Raw genomic sequence first — 23,328 nt, forward strand, 5'->3', positions numbered from 1 at the left:
GCACTTTGTTTTATGTGTGTGTGTGTGTGTGTGTGTGTGTGTGTGTGTGTGTGTGTGTGTGTGTGTGTGAGAGAGAGAGAGTTCCTTATGGACTGAAACAGCTGGACCGATTATTTTTTAAATTACACACAAATGTATTTGTGTCTGGGAGTGTTCTTAGGTAAGTTTTGTATTGAAATGACTGATAAGTATCGATAATCAAAAAAATCCTTTTAAAGAAAGAATAGTCCGATTTTAACCAAAGTTAACACCCTCATACAGCCTAACATCACAAGTGCATTAGAGAAGTTTTATCCCTGCACAAGCAGAATGGCCGGTGCACAAAATCTTTGATAGGTTCTTTGATAAAACAAGGACCTATTCGAAATGAATGTTTTTGTTAAGTGCACAATTGAACAATAATACTTTACTTTTGCATTTTAAACTCTAATTCAAGCCATTATATAAAATAATTTTATAAAATAAACAGCAGGTTCTTTACAGTGTAATATAGACTGCAGTTTTCGACTAGAGCAGGTAATCAATCGATTTGATCAATTTTGATGACAGTAAAAGTATTGGAAGTGAGAATGTTTGCTGATCCTCATTCAATCCCTGGCAACGTTCCTGCTAGTAATGGGTAAATAATAGAATTTGTGCATACACATGTTTTCTTGCTAATTATATTTTCATCTTTTTATTTATTGCCTGCTTTTAAAGCTGAAACAAGCTTTCTGAATATAACTATTCAATTAATTACACAGATGACATTTTAAATAATGGTGTATGTATTTAACGAAATAATTGTCATATAACTAAAAGTCAAAGAAATGAGAAGAAAGAGAGAGAGAGAGAGAGAGAGAGAGAGAGAGAGAGAGAGAGAGTTAATTATGTTTTAAGAGCATTGCATAATTATACGAAGGTTGTTTCTAAAATAAAGCCTCCTACCTTTTAACTCCAAATATTGAAGTGCTATGAAGATAGAAGTGGTACCATTAAAACGAGCAACCTTTTATGTTTAAGAATTTATTTTTCTACATAGTCATTATCATTCTCAATGCACTCTTGCCAGCGATGAATGATGGTTGTGAATAGGCGCCCAACGCATGCCTTGTCATATGAGGGTCATTCCAAAAATAAAACCTATTTTAACTAAAAATTTTGAAGAGTTATGGAGACGGGAGAAGTACTATTAAAATGCTTAACCTTTTGTGCCCCAGAATTTGTTTTTCTAGATAGTCACCACCATTCTTAATATACTTTTGCCAGGAATTCAATGACGCATCTCTACTTCCCATGCACATCCATGACAAGGGTTGCTTTCTTAGAGTCTCACACTGTCAATATCTGCAACAGAGAGATGAAGCTTTCAGGTCATGAACGCATGATTAATCATCATAACAATGCAATTTGGAATTATAATTTGGAATTCCCTCTCATTTGTTTTGGTGGAATTAAAATAGGAGGCATTACTTTTGGAGCGCCCCTCCATTTCGCTAGAGCATGATTGTTATGCTTTGTCATAAACACTTCAACTGAAACGAAACCTCAAGCATCAATCTGTTGTTCATATTTGACGTCATATTAAGCTAAACCAAATTGACTTCCGTTTTTCACGATTTTAGCTTATACAAGCAGAATCACCCATGTGAATTTTACTGCCTTTTACATCTCTAGCACATCCTGCCAAATTGTCAAAGTTAACAACGAACATACTCATCTTTAACAATTGTTAACAAAAAAGTATAGTCTTCATTGCACTGTCGGCCAAACTCCAACTTCTGTCCCATCACCGAAATGTGGAATCCCTATGCCTGTTTTGCAAGTACTTTAATGGTAAGTGCTCAGATGAACTCAAAGCATTAGTGCCCTCTCGATGTAAATACTCCCGGAAAGCAGACAAAAAGCAACAAAATCCTACCCCTATGCAGTAGAGACCCCCTAGATGTCGCAAAGCCTTCTATTCAAATAGCTTCTTCCCTCAAACTACTAGACTTTGGAATTCCCTCCCAGGCCTCTGCTTCCTGACATGCAGAAGTTCAAGTGTAAAGTGAACAGACATCTCACTGCCCAACTCCCTACGTAGTATCCCGGCAAATCTGGTCTAAAATAGTAACCCTTTATGACTTAGTTTGTTTGGGGTGAAAAAAAACGGTAAAGACAAATGTATTTTCTGTTTTTACTTACATCTGTAGATTTCAGTTTAAAGCAGAGATTGTGAGGTTTATGCAACTTCCGGTTGCAAATAATTATTTGTAATCTTGTCAGTTGAGATCGTTAAATGAAATAATGTAGTTTCTTTTTACTGATCAGTAGGGCTAGGACAGAATATTCTTTTTATTGTTTTGACTCTTGAGTGTGTATCCGTTAATATCTTATATGCGTTTATATAGAGTGATGTGGTTCTCGGTTGATTAACTGTATCTAATTGTGTCGGATATATACTCGAGAGTCAAAGCAATGAAAAGAATATGCTGTTGTCATAGTCCTACTGATGAATCACCGTTTTTCAAGGTCCAAAGGCCACTGACTAATGTACTGTGAAAGAACACTGTGAGGATTAGAGATAATTGTAACAGAGCACAGACATGCGTATAGAGGCTGGATGCAAATGCCGAGCCATGTGTGAAGTCACGTCATTGTAAGGAAAAAGAAAAAAAAACTATTAAAAGAACGTGTGCACAGGCCGACAAGCATGCTAGAGGTCACGATCACATTAGAGAGGAGGATCCCATTAGAGATCATGATCACGTTAGGAACGTGGGTGAAGTCACGCATGGCCAGAGAATAAGGAATGAAGGTCTTTTCTTTAAACTTGAAAAAACAACTTGAATTTCTTTCCTATTCCTCATCTGTGTCTTCTTTGTGACAGAGTCTACAACGTGTTGGGTGTCTACATGTTAACACATGTGACAACGTGTACAATGTTACATGATGATTGAAACTGGGTAAGAAGAGGGTTCGAGAAGAATTTGTTAATGCCAGACTTGATGGCGACTATGTTGAAATCAGCTGGAAAGCAGCCCCATGGTATTGTGTTCCACAAATGGGTAGTTGTCAAAAGGAAGATTTGCTTGTTTGGGTGGAATAAAAAATAGGAGGCATTACTTTCTCTCGTTCTGTTTAGTTTTAGGTAAACAGAATGAGAGAAGTATTTAAAGTGGTTATATCTAGACGAGTTTTTCCTTTGAATGTTTTACAAGGAGGATGCACAGATTGGGGCTCATTTGAAAACCTACTATGAAAAACTGATGAAGTAGAGAAAAATTTGCAATATCTTTTCTGTGAGGAAGAGACTGTACACATAGTGTTGCGATATTTTTGATAATATACGAGGGTATGCGTAAAGAAAATTTTTATAGACACTGATGTCTATTCGGATTTAACTGGCTTCCTCCAAAGGAAGAAGTTTCATGGAAGTATGAAATTCACAAGCGGTCCCCAGTCGCATGTATATCCCCATTAGGGAAGATGATGACGTTAGGTTTTTACAACTCTTGCAGGAAGGTGTCGACGTCCTCTTACATACAGCACCTAGAATTCCCAAATTGGTCACCCATTTTAGTAATGACCAGGCTCAACGTTGCTTAACTTTGGTGATCTGATGGGAACCTGTGTGTCAACATGATTATGCTGTATAGACACTGGTGATAAGAACTGACCAATCAAATGGAGCCATGCTCTGCTACTAACCAATCAGAAACCAAAATCACTCCAACAAACATACTGGATATTTTAGAATTCCCACGCATGATTTTTCGTATCCACATGAAAAAGAAATCTTGCTCTTGATGTGAAAGATCAAGCCTTGTATGGATTAGCTACCTGCCCAAAATTATCTTTCGTCTACAAATTTTTACAGTTCAAGACTTATACAGATTAGATACCCACCAAAAAACTCGATTTTTCATCTCATGACTTATATAGATTGGCTACCCATCGGAAACTCTTCTAAAATTAAACACGGCTTTCAATTCAAAACGTAGATTTGAGTGACAAGTCATGAGTTCCACGCGATTTCCAGTTTGCAAGTAAAAAAATTTAAAATTCTAGGAGAATAACAGAGAAGAACACCGGTTGATGGTGTGAGACTCTAAGAAAGCAACCTCTGTCATTGGCATGCGTCAGAAGCAGAGATACATCATTTCACTCCTGGCAAAGACGCATTGAGAACGGTGGTGACTATGTAGAAAAATAATTTCTGGAGCACAAAATATCGTTCATTTTAATGATGCCACTCCCGTTTTTGTAGTTCTTCAACTTTTTGAGTTAAAAAAATAGAAGATTTTATTTTCGGAACGACCTTCGTATTGTTACATAGGAGTATTTCTTTAGAAGAGACGTATGTATTATATTGTTGTTGTTGTTGTTATGTTCCTCTTAGTAGAGAGTCTTAGAGGTTCATGTTGTATGCGAATATATCGCGCATGTATCAAGAGAGAGACATATTATGAGATAGAGACAGTCTTATATATAAAGAGACAGGGTACAGGCTAATACAGGAGAGCCGAGCATGTAATTCAACGAGAGGAGATTTATGATTCACTGACAGATAGACCGAGAGATAGTGCGTTTGGAATTTACGTTTGACAGTTGTACACATAATATAAACACATTACCCTTCTCGTTGTAATGATGAACACAAAGACGGCAGTTATAAAAAAACATGATGATCGTTTATTCTTCGACCGGTCGGAAATGGTTACTTCACCTCAGGAGTTCAAAGTTGTTACATGGTTTCTTCTAAGCCTCCCGCTTCCCAGAGGATGCCCTGACTCTAACCGAGAATTGGTCTGATCTCCTCTGCTTCTCTGATCTGACTGATCTGATCCGATCCGATCCGATCCTCCTTAACTAACTTCGAACGCTTTCCTATATTGAGAAATCATTCTTGCCATGACGTCACAGTATGACCAGCACGTGCCTCTCAGACACATGGCCTGAATGCTTTCTCTAACCTAATTTTCGTAACTCATTTTACAAATAACATTTTCCATTCTCTTTGTTTTACAAAGGAATTTAACCTACTTGTTAATTCTGTAACCGATATTTTTATTATGCATTCTTTCTAAGAATGTGAATAGTTTTTCCAGCCAAATTTCATTTATTAAATATTTTAAAAGAATTAACAATTTAATTGGACATTCCATTTAAAACTTATCTACAGGGTTCGATCCTCGTTTTATCTGATATCATTTTCATTTAACTAATTCTCTCTTTTTTTTTTTACTTACAAGAAAAGGGGACAGCCCTTTTCATGTAACAGTATAACAAAGCGTGATCCGGTCTCCCATGCACAGATATCCTTCATTGCTAGCAAAAGTGCATTGGAAATGATGGCGATTATGTAGAAAAATAAATCCTGGAGTACAAGAGGTCACTCGTTCTAATGGTACCACTCCCGTCTTCATAAATCTTCAACTTTTTGAGTTAAAAAAGAAAAAGGAGACTTTACTTTTGGAATGAACCCTTGTATATAAACTAGTTTCTGTTCTTTACAGACAGGACTTTCTAACCTCTTGTGTTCGTCTATACTCATGGCCCTCTTTTGTTACTTATTTCAGTACTAATACCCTTATCTTCCACTCGTCTTTTATTTACGTACTAGCAGGAAGACCCGATGTTATCAGGGACTGAATGATAATCAACGGACGTTTGACACTCCCATATTTTTATTGTCATCAAAATCGGTGCAATTGACGATTTTTCAATCAAATCTATTTATTGCCTGCTCTAGTCAGGAACCCATCATGGTGCACTGGGAGAATACTTCACATGCCTCCATACAGTGACTTACTCCACAGTATATTGTATTCAACATTGCACTGTAGAGAACCTACTATTGACTATTTTTATATTAGCAGAATGCGTAAAATCTTGCCGGCCTAAAATATGCTTAATGTATTTTAATTCTTGCAAATTTTATATCTATTATTTCATATCCAACTCTGTATTGGAGATATATATATATATATATATATATATATATATATATATATATATATATATATATATATATATATATATATATGTATGTATATATTATATATATATTATATTATATATATACATATTATATTATGATTAGTTTTTTTGGAAAAAGAATTCCAGCAGAGTGCTCAATTAAAAAGAAAATCCAAATTTTAAGAGCGTACTTATATTTTGTGTACAGAAAGTTGTTAGTTGAGACAGGTCATTGGTACCGTCGGTTTCAAGCCCGATAATAAGGCCCGTTTAAGGTATCCTTATCGAGCTCTCTTCAGCCAATATTCGTCTCTATACATACATATTATATTATATATATATTATATTATATATATATTATATTATATATATACATATTATATTATATATATTATATATATATATTATATATATTATATATATATATTATATATATTATATATATATTATATTATATATATATTATATATATTATATATATATATTATATATATATTATATTATATATATACATATATTATATATATTATATATATTATATATATATTATATATATTATATATATATATTATATTATATATATATTATATTATATATATTATATATATTATATATATGTATTATATATATATATTATATATATATATTATATATATTATATATATTATATATATTATATATATATATTATATATATATTATATATATTATATATATATATTATATATATTATATATATATTATGTATATATATATTATATATATACATTACATATATATTATATATATATTATATATATATATTTCATATATATATATTATATATATATTATATATATATATATATATTTTATATATATATTTCATATATATATATTATATATATATTATATATATATATATATATTTTATATATATATTTTATATATATATATTATATATATTATATATATTATATATATTATATATATATTATATATATATATTATATATATATTATGTATATATATATTATATATATATTATATATATATATTATACATATATATTATATATATTATATATATATTATATATATATTATATATATTATATATATATTATATATACATATATATATATTATTTATATATATATTATATATATATTATACATATATATTATATATATTATATATATATTATATATATTATATATATATATTATATATATTATATATACATATATATATTATATATATATTATATATATATATTATATATATATATTATATATATATATATATATATTATTATCCTAAAAAAACAATAATAAAAAACACCGTATAAAAACAACACTAGCGAATAAGTACTGGGAACTCAAAGAAAGCGGACATTCGCCAGTAGTCGAATGGAAAATAATGAGACAAGCTACCACGTGCAGACATTTAGACGACCCATGTAAATTATGCCTCCATGAAAAATTTGCTATCCTGTACTTTAAAGAACCTCAAAATCTATTAAACTGTAGACGAGAAATAGCAAACAACTGTGTTCACAACATAAAACTTAGTCTAGGATTGCGATACAAAATAGCTTTAAAACTAACAATAACAATAGAAAACAAACAAATAAATTAAAGAAACATGAATATACATAAACGATCACACATATATGTATATATATATGTATATATATGTGCATGTATGTGTGTACACATAGATATATTTATATATATATATAAAAAAAAAGAAGGAAAAGATCTACCCTAAACCACTAACCTAGTTCTAAAACAGATCCTTTGTTCGATAAAATGCATGCCCATTGGCTGATAGGAGGAGGCGCGGTGGATACTAGAAAGCTGATTGGCTAACTAGAAATCCTCAACATATATAAAAACAAGAAGCAACCACAAAATTCGCGCATAAGCCTGACGAATCATATAGTGGATGAAACGCAGAATATTCAGTGTAGCTTAATCGCCATATATATTTTATAAATTACTATATACATATATATATATATATATATATATATATATATATATATATATATATATATATATATATATAGAGAGAGAGAGAGAGAGAGAGAGAGAGAGAAAGATAGATAGTTTTCCAAATTTTTTAAAAAATGATTTGGATGCTATCAGCTAGAATTGAAACCTAAACATTTAGCGTTCCAGTTACGTTTGCTACCATTTGAGCTAATCAGACAGATAGATAAGAAAGTTATAAAATTAAACAACTTTTACATATAATTAATTTATACATGCGCAAACTAATAGAAATTTCGGCAAGTTGAAATGCAGACTATGCAATTTAACTTGCCGATGTATGTCTGTACGCGTTATTCGTCCATTCAAACAAAGATTTTATTCATTATAAACCATCTTTTTTGTATGATTACTATTTCCTGCTATTTTCAGTGTTATGTGAACAGTAGTTTAATAGTTTATCGGTTAAATATTTACACACAGACAGAGATACATACATGCATCTACTATTTTATTTATATAGATTAAGGCTACTTACTCAATAAAGTTGTTTTAAATATTAGAATGAGACTTTGTCTCTCTATTCTATAATGTTAATGCATTGTGAGCTTTTAACTCCACCTGTGGCGATAAGTAATAAGTATGATCATTCGGTTCACCAGTAGGGGCGCCTCAGGTTATTAACAATAAACTAACTCCTTCTTAAAGGAAGAAAACAAAGACTTCTTTTAAAAGACCTCCTAGAATTGCACAGAACGACCTTTCAGAAAAAGACTTAGAAGACTTCCTAGAAGAAGACATAGAACAGACGTTCTAGAAGACTTCCAAGAAGACTTCCTAGAACTGCACAGAACCATCTGTCCGTCAACAGGAATAAGCCATCTCAACAATGGCCTCGACTCTGTTGTCTTTGGTACCAAGGGACGAAACCCTGGCTAATGACTAAGAGCCATGTAACATTCGGAAATATGTGCAATTGTTTGTATCTCTCTTGCACTTGGCTCGCCGAGTATATTTGCCAGGTAGTTCTTGAAATTCTTTTTCATGAGTCTGGTTGCTTCTATTATGATTGAAATGATGGAGATCTTCCTAAGATTCCAGTTTCTTTTCATGTCATACAAGGCCTTGATATTTTGTTATCTTTTCTCTCTAAGCTTTATTTAATTCACCACCATTAGAGGCATTAACTGCTACTAAGATTGTTTCTTTCCTTTTATTGTACTATATCACTATGCCAGGTTTAATAACTCCATTTTCTATGTGCGTAACTGTAGAAATTGCATAGTTATAGTGGATCGTGCATGACTTATCTCCAACTCATAAGTCGTATGGCGTATAAACTGCCAAGTGAACGTAAAAAGAAAGCAGTCAGTCTCTCTCTCTCTCTCTCTCTCTCTCTCTTTATATATATATATATATATATATATATATATATATATATATATATATATATATATATATAAATGTAATTCTTGGTTCGTTCAAAGTCTATAGAACCATATTTCTACATTATCAATTTAATTGAAATTTTCAGAAAATCTATTTTTGAAATCAAGGAATGTTTGCATGTTATTAAAATAATTTAACATTGCGATTTATAAAAATATTAAATTATAAATGAAAATATTTTTCGTAACTGCGAGATTATTCGTCGTTTCATTTCCGGTAGAAATGAGCCTTTCACTTATTGAGATAAGTATTATTTGTATTAATTTTTATGATACTCATGCAGAGAGTGATCCGTGCTGAAATAATAATGTTATTATTTAAAAAGCCATTCTTAACATGGGGAGGGGGAGGGTGTTTTGTACCTATTCTGTACTTTAATCTTACAATTGAATAAAAAAACATATCATAAAACTTTAATTAAACGTGGAAATACGATTTAAAAAATAGCGCGGATCACTCTCTGCATTTTTTCCTTTTATTATTCTTAAAGAGTAAAACTTTTCTTATTCATGAAAATAGTTAAGCCTACGTAAATAAATAAATGTTTGTACACGTGACAAATTATCAATAAAATGGTTTAGTTACTTTTTTAAAAAAATGATTTATGAAAAGAGTTAAGGTAAATAATGTTTGTAAAAGTGTGAAAGGCAACGTTAAGTGCCGTAGTTGTACAACCATGCGTAATTTCTATACTTATAGGTTTTTGGAAATTTTTTTCACTGGATTATTATTGATTGGACACTAATTAAACAGATTATTAAAAAAAAAAATTAAAAAAAGAAATCATTATTTCGACATTTGAAAGTGGTGCTCACTTTTTAGTTACGTTCTGATAAATCAGTCACCCATTTTGTAAGCAATAAAAACGCGATATATCAAAACCATAGAAAGTAAAAATAATATGAGCCTCTACCGCATTTGTAAGTCAGAAATATATTTGTTTCTCAAAGAAAAAAAATATAGATTAAACATGACTTTTTTTTATTGTTTTTATGAAAATAAACTTTCGAGTTTAAAAAAAAATTTTTTTTTTTACTTATTTAGTTAAAAGTCAGTTTGTGGGTGTTTTTTTTTTTTTTTTTAAATAATTTGTTTTCATGAAAGGTGAGTTTGTTGGTGTTTCTTAACAATAATTTCTCTGTTTTTATGAAAGGTGAGGTTTTTTTTTTTCCAAACTTTTTTTTTTTTAAATTTTTTAAAAATATTATAAATTTCACTAACATGCTGGAGAAATGTTGGTGCTAATGCAGAGAGTGATCCGCGCTATTTTTTAAATCGTATTTCCACGTTTAATTAAAGTTTTATGATATGTTTTTTTATTCAATTGTAAGGTTAAAGTACAGAATAGGTACAAAACACCCTCCCTCCCCTTGTTAAGAATGGCTTTTTTCAGCACGGATCACTCTCTGCATAAGTACTGAAATGTTTAATAATTTGGTATTCTTTTAGTTTAGGTCCACCTCCAAAATTTTCCTTTAAATGACGACATTTAAGGGTTTTCGAGTATGCTGAATACGGAAATTGCATTGAAATTTTGCGGAAATAAGTAGTTATCAAGATATAAAAAGTTGTATTATGCATTGTATTCTTTGGCGGCCATCTGTTTACGCGCGCACGCGCCATAAACAAATTCATGCGCATAAAAAAGATGGCTGCCAAAGATTACAATGCATAATACAACTTTTTATATCTTGATAAGTACTTATTTCTGCAAAATGTCAATGCGATTTTCGTATTCAGCATAGTCAAAAACCATTACAATTCGTCATTTAAAAGAAAATTGAGGAGGTGGACTTAATCTAAAAATTTACCAATAATTTTCCATCGTGTACGCCTCCCGATACATTGCTTCGTCAACATGCGACCATTTTATATCTCCCGAAGATACTTCCGTATTTAGAAAAAAAAAAAAAAATGGGTGACCGATTTACCAGAATGTGGTAACTAAAAAGTAAGTACCCGTTTCAAATGTTGAAATGATTTTTTTAAAAAATTTTTTTTTCATAATTTGGTTAGTGTTCAATCAATAATAATCCAGTGAAAAAATTTCAAAAAACCTATCAGTATAGAAATTCGCATGGGGGTGATCATTGTATAACTCCGCCACATAAGAAAATAAATCAAAAATGTTACGTGCGCATGCGTTAGCCTTGACTAGAGGGGGGGGACTAAGCGAACGACCATTAAATAATTCTGCGGGTCGCCATGGAACTCAACGCCCAAGGAGTACCAAAATAGTTTTCATGATATGAAGAAATTTTTTTTCGAAAAGTGGGTTATCACTTTTCCATGTAAATTTAACTTAAAATGAGCACCCACTTTCTGGCCACCTAAGGAAGGGGCATTTATTTTCGTGTTTATTGGCTTAAAGGTTTTTTGACAAGGCAGTTTGGTACGCGAGTGCATATTTAACACTTTTCGTTTATGCTCACGCGTAGCATAAACAAAGGCTACGTCTGTGAAATGGAAAATAGTCCCAGAGTTCAGGGGTTATTACTATGCAAAAGAAATCAAACAAAAAACTTTTTAGCCAAGAAACACACAGAAAAAAAAACAAAAAAAACATAGCATCCATTTTTTTTCTATCGAATTCATTTGCTGTTTTTATTGAAAACTATTTTTCCCCAGATTTTTGATATAATTTTCCATTAAGGGCCGTGCGTCTCACGTTCGTATATAACAACATTTTTTTGTAGATTTTGGTGTGCTAAAAACGAATCTGCAAACCATTTCCGCCGCAAAAAGATAGTTTTTATGATATGAAGAAATTACTTTTTCGAAAAGTGGGCGATCACTTTTCCATGTAAATTTAACGTAAAATGAGCACCCAATTTCTAGCCACCTGAGAGAGGGGGGATTTTTTCCCATGTTTATTGGCTAAACAGCTTTCGTTTATGCTCATGCATAGCGTAAACGAAGGCTACGGCTGTGAAATGGAAAATAGTCCCAGAGTTCAGGGGTTATTACCAAGCAAAAGAAATCAAACAAAAAACTTTTTAGCCAAGAAACATACAGAAAAATGCCCCTCTCTCAGGTGGCCAGAAAGTGGGTACTCATTCTAAGTTAAATTTACATTGAAAAGTGATCACCCACTTTTCGAAAAAGTAATTTCATGAATATCATGAAAACTTTTTTTGCTACGGAAACGGTTTGCAGATTCGTTTTTAGCACACCGAAATCTACAATAAAATATTTCGTTATATATGAACGTGAAACGGGCCTTAAAGTAAAATAATACCAGATTTTTTGGAGCAGATTTGCCGTTTAGTTGTACAAATATCCTCAAACCAGGTAATCACTAAAAGGGACTTTTAAAAGTCGTCACCTGTATCGAGCAAAAGTTTAAAACCACCGATTATATGCCAGCCTATGTCATGATAACATATATTGAGTGAGTTCCTTACAGTATTTTGTATAGTTTTTTAGTTTAAACTCATTTTCCCAAAATTTCCCCAAACTTAATGTGTTCGATACAGTCTGCCGCCATTTGTATTTTTCAGATATACTGATAAACATTGAATGTTTTTGAACCGATTATACATTACATAAAAACACTAAAATCTTATCCAGTTAGGTAGAACATTTACTTTTCTTGCCTTTGATAACATTTATTTGTTATATATTTATTTTTTGACAACTTTTTTGTATCTGTGTTTAGTAATGTAAACCCTTTTCATTTGATGTAACGTTTAGCCGGCTTGAAAAACAGTGTTTATCGGTGTATTTGAAAGCTAAAAATGGTGGCGGACACTGTTGATTACTTTAAGTTAGAGAAAGTGAGTTAAAACTAAAAAACTATACAAAATACTGTCAGAAACCCACCGATTATGCCAGCCTATGTCATGGTAACATATATTCGGTGGGTTTCAGACACTGTTTTGTATAGTTTTGTTTTCAACTTATTTTCCCAAACTTAACGTATTCAACAGAGTCCGCGACCATTTCTGTTTTTCGAGCCGATTAAACATTTTACATTACATAAAAACACTAAAAAATTATCCAGTTATGTAGAAACGTAACTTACCTTACCTTTGCTTTCATTTATTTGCTTTTGGACAACTTTTTCGAATCTGTGTATAGTACCCCATCCATCACCCAAATATTAATTACTAACTCACATTTTTGTATACAGAAAACAACAACAACAAAAAAAAAACATTTAGCGTTTCAACATTTTTGCTACGTTCGGCTTCATCCACTGATTGTTGGTCAAGTCCAAACCATGAATGATTGACAAAAACTCCCGAGGATCCAGATCAAATTCTGTGAGAGTACCATTTTTTTTCATTTTCGCCTTCTTTTTCACTTTTTGGAGTGAATTGCTGTACTAAGAATATAAGAAACATGCATTTTCTCTTTTTATTAAATTTTTCCATTACACCAAATTGAGCCACTGCAAAGCGTGGCAGGGTACAGCTAGTATATATATATATAATATATATATATATTATATATATATATATATATAATTGAACGTGTCTGTGTGTCTGTGTACATTTTCCAACGCAATAACTCTGTCAATTTTCAGTCTACAGACGCGAAATTTGATATACAGGGTACTGAGATTTGGGAAAATCTATGTGATCTGTTTTCGGCCAGAAATTTAGCGATTAAGGGGTCAAAGTTCAACGATTTGACCTTTGAGAACTCTACCAAACTACTCCGCCAACTTTGGGTCTAAACACTTGGAATTTTAGATATAGGTTCCTTGGACATGAATCTAACTTAATAACTTGATTTGAGCCCCAAAACAATAAATTTTAAGGGGTCATAATAGGGGTCAAAGTTAAAAACAAATTGACCTCTGCGGTCTCTACCAAATTACTCAGACAATTTCTGGTGTAAATATTTGAAATTTTGCATAAAGGGTATTCAGAGATAGGGCAAGCTTTTTAATCGGTTTGGGTCGAAAATTTTAAGTTACCAATATATAAATGTATGTATGTCTGTTTGCATGTCTGCCTAAAACTTTCGACAGAGGCGACGGATTTTACCAAGATCAGTATCGTTTTGAAGCTCAACCTTTCAGACGACAAATATCGAAAAATTGGCTAAAAACATTAATATATTCACCTTCAACTGGGCAGTTTTTTACATGGGGGGGGTCGCTTTTTCGCCGATATTTTTGAAAGTCATCCTCTCCTTTCGATTGTCTAGCCTTAATTTAAACATAAGTCACTTCCGGTTTGGCGGTGGTTGTAACAGCAAAGACGTCAGATTTTTTTCCCCGTCCTTTTCCTCCCTCGCGGTACGAGTTCGAGCCTGCCTTCCTACTACCACTTTTTTTATGCTCAACAGACACATCCAAACACCCAGGCAACGCCGGGCTGAAATGCTAGTATATATATATATATATATATATATATATATATATAAGAGAGAGAGAGAGAGAGAGAGAGAGAGAGAGAGAGAGAGAGAGAGAGAAATTTCCAATACAAAGTAAAAGGATTTTAAAAAGTCAGAATACATTGTGATATCGTAATTGCTACTGTCTCTTTTCCTATCTCTCTCCCTCCCCTCTCTCATTTTCTCTATCTATCTATATTTCCGATAGAAAGTCAAAGGATTTCAAAAAAGTCAGAATGCATTGTGATATCATAATAGACCTAGTCTCTTTCCCTATTTCTCTCTCTTCCTTCTCTCTTTCTCTCTATCTATCAAAGTTTCCAGCACCCACCCCCATTAGCTTATCTAAAAGACGTCTTCCGAACGTCTTGTTGTCTACTTTAAAATATATAAATCCTAAACATATTCTGAAGATTTTAGTAAATTGAATTAAGTAATATTTCATCGAAGATATTGGCAGTTGCTTCAGAAATCCACTTAGAATATTCCAGAAACTGATTTTACTCAGATATCTTTTTCTTTCTTTCTTTTCTTTTTTTTTTTTTTTGACACCATAAAATCTCGGCTGCTTCGTTCACTTGTTCAAATCTTTAATTATTTTAGCTTGATTTATGGACACATCTGCCGTATTTTGATTTAATTCTTGTAATTTCAAGGTCCATATATTTTTATAGTTTACTGCATTCATTTTGTGATTACTTTGGATCGCTTTTTGCTCAGTGGCTATGTTGATTATGAGTTGAAGCAAACATTTGTAGGACATTCGGAGGGCCGGACAGTAAATTAAGAAAAGAAATAAATATACTGAAGACATTGCCAAGCCTGCTGCAAAGAAGGTGGGCTCCTTCTATTGTGCTAGAAAATTACTCACACCAAAGACCACTCTATATCTTTACAAAGACACAATTCGCCCATGCATGGAGTATTGCTGCCATTTCTGGGCTGGTACATATGCAACTAGTCTCTCATTCTGAAACAGAGTCCAAAAAAAAAAAAAAAAAAAAAAAAAGAGTCTCAAATCTTATGGGCCCTGCACTGTCAAGCTCCAACCTCTGTTCTATCGCCACAATGTTGCATCCCTATACCTGCTTTACAAGTACTTTTATGAAATGTGCTCTGCTGAACTCATAGCACTTGTACCCCTTGACATGCAGCAAAATCCCACCCCTTCACTGTTGAGGTGCCTAGATGCAGGAAAACTTTTTACTCTAGTAGTTTATTCTATTGGACTGCTAGACTTTAGAATTCCCTCCCCGTTTCCTGCTTCCTTGATTGTACAAAACTACAGAAGTTTAAATATAATATTAAATGTAATATCTCACTTCTCAAATCTCCACAGGTCCCTAAATAGTAGCCGCTTATGTTTCATGTGGCAATATACTTTTGATTGGATAAATATGTCACGTGGTTATACCTACAGCTACGCCTGCACACAACAGGTTACATGACCGATTCAATAAGTTGAAGAAATATACTCCTGTTTCTTTAAAAATTATTTTTTACTCTTTTTAACTCCAAACATCACACCAAAGAGTTGTGGAGGGTCAAGGAGAATGAAAGGACCGAGGAGAGAAAGCACTAACCAAACCTCCACTGGATGAGTGCGAAGAGGACTGCGACTTTGGGGAAGCTTATTGCTATACAAATTCCAGTGAAGACAAATGGTCGCTGCCAACGAGAAATAAATGGCAAACGGCTGTTGCAATAACGCAAATTCATTTGCAAAGGTTATAGAAAGAGGAGAGTACTGGAGATCTGGGGAGACTTGTTGTCACTCAGCCCCCAGGGAACATCACAGGTTGTTCTCAAAGGTAAGTCTTTGATGATGGCCTGTGTGAAAACTCCAAGTGAATAATAATAATAATAATAATAATAATAATAATAATAATGAAGATGCATCACTATAAGCTCTCTATCCCCCTCTCTATCCCCTCCCATTACCCAATCATCACCCCTCCCCCCGAAAAAAAGAATGATTCCAAATAGCCGAGAAAGGTCAAGGAGGATGGGAAGACCGAAGAGAGAGCACTGACCAGACCTCCGCTGGACAAGTGTGAAGAGAACTGAGACTTTGGAGAGGCTTATTGCCATTCAAATTTAAATGGAGACCAATGGCTGCTGCTAGCGAGAAATCAATGGTAAGCAGCTGTTGTGATAATGCAAATTCATTTGCAAATATTAGCGAAAGGTGTGGAGAGAAAAATCTGGGGAGACTTGTTGTAACTCAGCTTCCAGGGAACACCACAGGTTGTTCTCAAGCAGTGGTCTTTTATGACCTGTGTGAAAGCTCCTTGTAAACCAATAATAATAATAATAAGAAGAAGAAGAAGAAGAAGAAGAAGAAAAATGTCACTATTTTTTTTATTTTATCAAAGGGATTCTCAAAATTGCCACCAATGGTATAGTCGAGGCTGCTTACTTTCAAATTCCTCAAATGTGTGCATGTGGTGGAGGTGGTGATTCCAGGAGAGATAGTTTCTTTGAAGGCCTCTTTAGTTTTAGTTTCTTTACTTAAGATGTCAGAAAATAATATATAGTCGCTTTTAATTTGTTTAAATAAGCTCTTATCACGTATAGGCTGAACGGCAATACTGAATACTTGGAGAGTCGAACATTGTCTAATAGCACTGAAATTATGAGAATACAATTATCTATTTTTTTTTTTTTTTTTTTTTAAATAAAAGAACAATAACTAACGAGATCTCATATGATTTGCTAGCTCCACCTAGCGACTGATAAATTACTCTATTCACTTTGTATCATTCGTTTAGTAAACATTCTTTTCTATCCTTAATGCTTGTTGGGATGTTTCTTTTTTTTATATATTTTTTTTTTACTATTATCCAGGTTACAACAATTGGCCACATTCAGACTCGATATTGCCCCCACTGAAAGTGACAAATATGATAGCTCAATCGATAACAGTATGTAGCGTTGTCCGGGAACCAACATGTTATGTTGTTACATATATGATGAGCTGTGATCGTCAAGTTCTCTTGGCCGTATAAACTAAAAGTTATTTTCATGTTAAACTGAATACGAGACACTTGTTATTATTTCAATATAGCAAAATACAAGTGAAAACTAACATTGGAGCGCGGTGGAGGTTAGTGGAAAGGTGAGTTTGCAGAACTCTGTCTCGACCTGTATTTCGCGTTTGTGTGTGTCTCTCTCTGTCTTTTCTCTCTTCTTTTTTTATTTAAGTCGATTCCTAATGACCTTTCTCTCGCCAGCTCTGTTTATTGTCCTTTTCTGGTGTTAGCTTCATTGTCCGATTGACGTAATATTGACGCACCCTAGGCATCATGAATACAGGCCACTTTATTCCCGGGATTGTCTCACGGTGTTCTTTTGCTTGCCCGGACCTTCTCTATAACAGTTGTAGTCTCAGTCGCAAAGCAAACAAAGAATAGAAAAGAACTTCAGCACGCTTTTTATTATTATTATTATTATTATTATTATTATTATTATTATTATTATTATTATTATTATTATTGTTATTATTATTATTGTTATTGTTATTGTTATTGTTATTATTATTATTATTATTGTACAACGATCTTTATTTCTTCATTCTCTCGTTACCACTGTAACGTCCCTCACATGATCATGCTCTCGAATGTCATCCACGTCTCTAACGTGATCGTCTTCTCAAACGTGCTCTCTCCTTTTTATAGTCTCCTTTTTCTTTACCTTGATGTCATTTCACTCACGGCTCAGTATTTACATACATCCGTCCACGATATGTTAGAACTATATATATATATATATATATATATATATATATATATATATATATATATATATGAGTGTAAGCTTCAAATCTTGCATCTTGCTGTGTTCAATCACACTAATGAGTTGTAGAGATAACAAAACATGTCGATAGATATAATTACATCTTTGTTCAGAGGTTTGTGCAAGTGTAGGCAGGGGAAGACCACTAACCAAGATGCGCCACCTGGTTCTCTCCCATCAAATGAAAATCTATGGAGGGAAAATCTCCAGATGATATCGAAGCGTGTATGTGTTAAAGCTCTTATATCTCCCAATTAGTAATTGAAAGCAGTAAAGGCAGGTTAGTTGGCCGTTTAATACAAAACAAGCATATATATATATATATATATATATATATATATATATATATATATATATATATATATATATATATATGGCCGAGGTAACAATTTGGAAGAACACAAATCCGAAGAAAAGTATATTTTATATATTTTATTTTTATTATTTTATAAAAATCAACCAAGTAACGAAGAAATGAAAGCGATAAGAAATGAAGGTCATTCAAAGTTCTTATTTGCAGGATGTTCAAAAGAGAGGGAATAATAAGAAATAAAAGTCATTTAAAGCGTGACCATCGTCATAGATGGCCTGTCAGCTGAAAAATGACGTCATCGCCATAGGTCCTAGCAGGCAAGATAAGTGGAACACAGACTGTCGATAATGAGCAGACATTTTTTTCAGAAAGCGTTAGAAAACTTCAAAATTGGATTAAAAAAGATAAGCGTGATACTTTGTACGGAAACTCATCCAATATTAATAATAAAAATATTAATAATAAAGATATTAATAATAAAAATATATATAATAAAAAACGAATTGAAAGGGAGAAAAGTTGTTAAAAAGTTTAAAAAGAAAAGGAATACGATTTGATTTGTATGAAACTGAAGTTTATTCAATAGAAATAAATAAAAATGAACAATAAATATTTTTTAAATCAAAAAAACAATATTTAAAAAATCAAAACTGAAAAACAAACAATAAATTAGTTTAACTGAAATACGAACAATAAATTAGTTTAACTGAAAAACGAACAATAAATTAGTTTAACTGAAAAACGAACAATAAATTAGTTTAACGAATAACGAACAATAAGTTAAAAATTAAATTCAATCAAATGTTAGTATAAATAAAGTTACTAAGGCAGAAATATTTCAAACATTGAATATTAAAACTTTTCAAAAATATGTTGTAGAATTTAATTAAAAGTTTGAATTTTTCTTTCTCTGATATTTTTTACTAATATTGTCATTCTCTGCGACAAAAATTATTTATAAGGGAATTCGATGAACTTCATATAAGAATTTTTCAATTTGCTGAATAGTGTGACCCTCATCACAAGAGTCAACATGAAATAATCGATTTTGATCAGCACAAAATATTAAAAGTTATGTACACAGCTAATTTTCTCTAATGAATCGAATGTAAAAAAAGAATCGCATTTTGTAAGTTTGTTTATAACTATATAATTATATAAGACAAAATTATTAGTTGTATCATTTGAGTATAGCAGAGAATCTCTGTTAATCACCTGAAAGTAGATGTTTAATTCAGCCATTTCTTCAACAGCCTCTCTCCCGGATATTAAATTTTTGCAGCCATTGCATTTCAGTATTTTGAAAACTGCATGACAGCAATAACCTGCTAAGTATAATATAACAGGAAGTACTTCCTTGCATTGATTAACATCATCTATGTTAAATTTATGAACATGTAACTGTTGCTCCCTTGTCATTTCATCCCAGTTAGTTTCTTTTAAAATTTTCAATTCAATTGTTTGATTATTAATTGGTAAGCTCAATTTTAAAACTGACAACATTTTGAGTTTTTTCCGCATTCATACACCTTACGTATCGATATATTATACTAATCTCCACTAAGTTGTCGATACTGGCCAAACATTGCCTCAAGGTTATCTGTCTGAAACTCTCTTGGTAATATACACACCATGTTCAGTACATTTATACAATATTTAGTCAATTCTAAAATTGCGTAAGTAGTATGGTGCAAAGCAGTATATGTTTCCTTTGTTAACTTACCAGTTCTTCCAGGAATGCTATTCCAAGTTTCTAACCAGTCACAGAACACATTTAGGAAACTATAATTATCACTATTTAATGTAAGTGGATTAGCATATTTATTACGAAGTGGACAACCTTTATATGGTGTTATCACATTCAGTATTGTCCATCAAATATAAAATATTGAATGTATTCTGCGATTTCTGCATAATTTGGCAAGCATTCCTGTTTTCCTAAGGTTAGCAAACCTTGGATAGTATATTCGTTGAAAATTTGCAAAACCAAATTAACATTTTGCCTTTCAAAAGTAGTCGGATAAAGAGCTTTTGAAGTCAACTTTTAGCAATATTTCACAATTGATTGAGATTCTAGGGCCTAAAGTTTATGGAAACTAGAAAATGGAGCACTTTCGATGTTATCTAATTCATGATTTCCATTATAACAAAACTTTGGGAACATCATGCATTTACGTTCATCTTTTTGGCCAAGCCAATTGTTTCTAATGCATTTTAATATATGCACTGAGTCGAATAAGAAAAGAGGGCTAGACGTTCTAACTGGATGGGAATATACAATTGAAAGCTTTGATGGGCTACAAAAGAAAGACATAGCTTTTTTTATTTATTGCATTATTATCTGTTATAACAGATAATACCTTAAACCCTATATCTTCTAAGCCAATTATTACACGTTTAATTATGTCAAATAAGTTCTCAGCTAGAAGACATTTAGTTGGCATAACATGCACAACATCCTTATATTGTGAGAATACACTGCTAAGCATAAAAGCAAACGCACTTGCGGCAAGTTCATTGCTGTTGTTAGCTAAGCCAACAATATTACCACCTTTATAATCAAGATAAGGTTTAAGATGTATTTCATCAACAAGTAAAGATACTGTGATGTTATTCTGCATTAGTAACTTGAACTTGTTTTTAATATACATGAGAAAATTATTATAATAATTGTTTTCAATGACAGGATTCATAGAAGTTGATAAGGTTAATCTTCGAATGGTTGAATAGCATGGTAAAATTACATTTTTAGTATCTCTCAACAGTCTGTACCGTCTAGGGGAGCAGTTACATAATAAGGAAGAAAATACCATAATCTCACTCGAATAATTAACCTTATTCATTGTCATTATGTTAATTTGTTCATATATGAACTTAATGGCATTAAAATATTTAAATGATTCATCTTGCACTAATAGCAAAAATGATAAGATTAATTTTAATAAAGAACTTATATTAGAAGTTTTCATTTCCTGTTCTTCGATGTCCATTTTTTCATGTTTTCAATCAAAATCTGCAGAGTATTTTCCTCTGTTACATGTTTAGGAATTCTATACTCCCCTATAGCACTCATTTCCACATCACTACAGAATACTCTAACGGCCAAGTCCGGTTCAATCACCATAGACATTTTTAGTTTTGGGCATGGGCATCTCTTTATATGGCATATAATGATGGTATTGTCTTGCCTAATAGAAGTCCAATATTTTTTATCTATAAACGTTAATTTTTTTTCTAAATCATCAATATTATGGAAAGTTTTACGTTTCCGTAACTCTAACTCGTCAGCAACACTTTCACATAATGCACGCTTAAGAGCAGAATTTTCTAAACGCATTTTCTTTGCGTTAGGAGACTCTCTAAAAGTGGTTGATGACGATAAATAGGAGGGACAGTTTAGTAATATTCGAAGAATAATACCATCCTCAAGATAGGGATTTTTTAATTTAACACTAATTGTCTTTCCATTCCTTTCATCAAATGCTGATGCCTCTCGCTGTATGTCTTCAGGTCGAAAATGAAGTTCACATACCTAACGAAATAATTTAAAAGAAAATCGTACCATGTTTGACTTAATACAAAAAAAAGAAAAGAAAATCACATAACAAAAAACGATAAAATAAAAAAAAAATAAGGTAAATGTGCAGAATTAGTCCACTCTCGAAAAATCCTTTTGAATGACCACTTTTATAGGTTTTCTGGGTGCTGAAAACGAAAATAACGTTTAAAATTACGGCAAACTAGTACTTTCCAAGATATAAAGAGATGTTAGTTAAGAAAAAGGGGGGATAATTTAACCTAAAACGATCACCCACTTTATGGCCAATTTTTTTTTTACATGGGCAACGAACAATTTTTTTAAAATTACATTTTCGCCTCAAACAAGGCGAAGTGCCTCTTTGGTGTAGGAATGAACGCAACTAAACGTAAAATTAGCACCTACAGTTGACCCCCTCTCCCCGACAGAAATTCTGTTTACACTTTTTGAAAGGGGGTGCTCATTTTACGTTAAACTGTGTTCATTGTACGTTGACTCCCAACCCCCAACATAAATGTGACCATACTAATTTTTCTTCGCTTTTATTTGTTAAAAAGAAAGCGCCCTAAAAAAAAAAAAAAAAACGATGGCCATAAAGTTTTACGTTAAATTTTTATAGAAAAGTGATCACCGATTTTTTAAAACTAGCATTTCTTCATATCTTGGAAACTACTCGTTTGCCGTAATTTTAAACGTTATTTTCGTTTATAGCGCCACTAGCAGTATCAGAATTTTGGGGGAATTTTTGACAAGCTTAACACAAAACTGCGAATAAAAAACTCGTAATTTCTCCGTTTAAAGTGGGGTTGTTTATTTTCTTTATGGAATATATTCCAAAATAAACTATTAAAATTGTTTAAAAAATAATAGAAATATTATTTTTTTTATTGTCGGCATTTTGTAAACACTTTTTTTTAATAAAAAATAATGTTTCTATTTTTTTTTAAAACAATTTTAATAGTTTATTTTGGA

General features: G+C 32.0%; 1 pseudogene; it reads right to left on the minus strand.

The window, feature by feature from the left end:
- Positions 1-3,501: 3,501 nt before the first annotated feature.
- On the minus strand, positions 3,502-3,620 carry LOC145247585 (5S ribosomal RNA; annotated as a pseudogene).
- Positions 3,621-23,328: the final 19,708 nt, after the last annotated feature.

Source organism: Euprymna scolopes, chromosome 25 (genome assembly GCF_053919585.1).
Source record: "Euprymna scolopes isolate OS-2025 chromosome 25, ASM5391958v1, whole genome shotgun sequence".
NCBI classification, from domain to species: Eukaryota; Metazoa; Mollusca; class Cephalopoda; order Sepiida; family Sepiolidae; genus Euprymna; species Euprymna scolopes.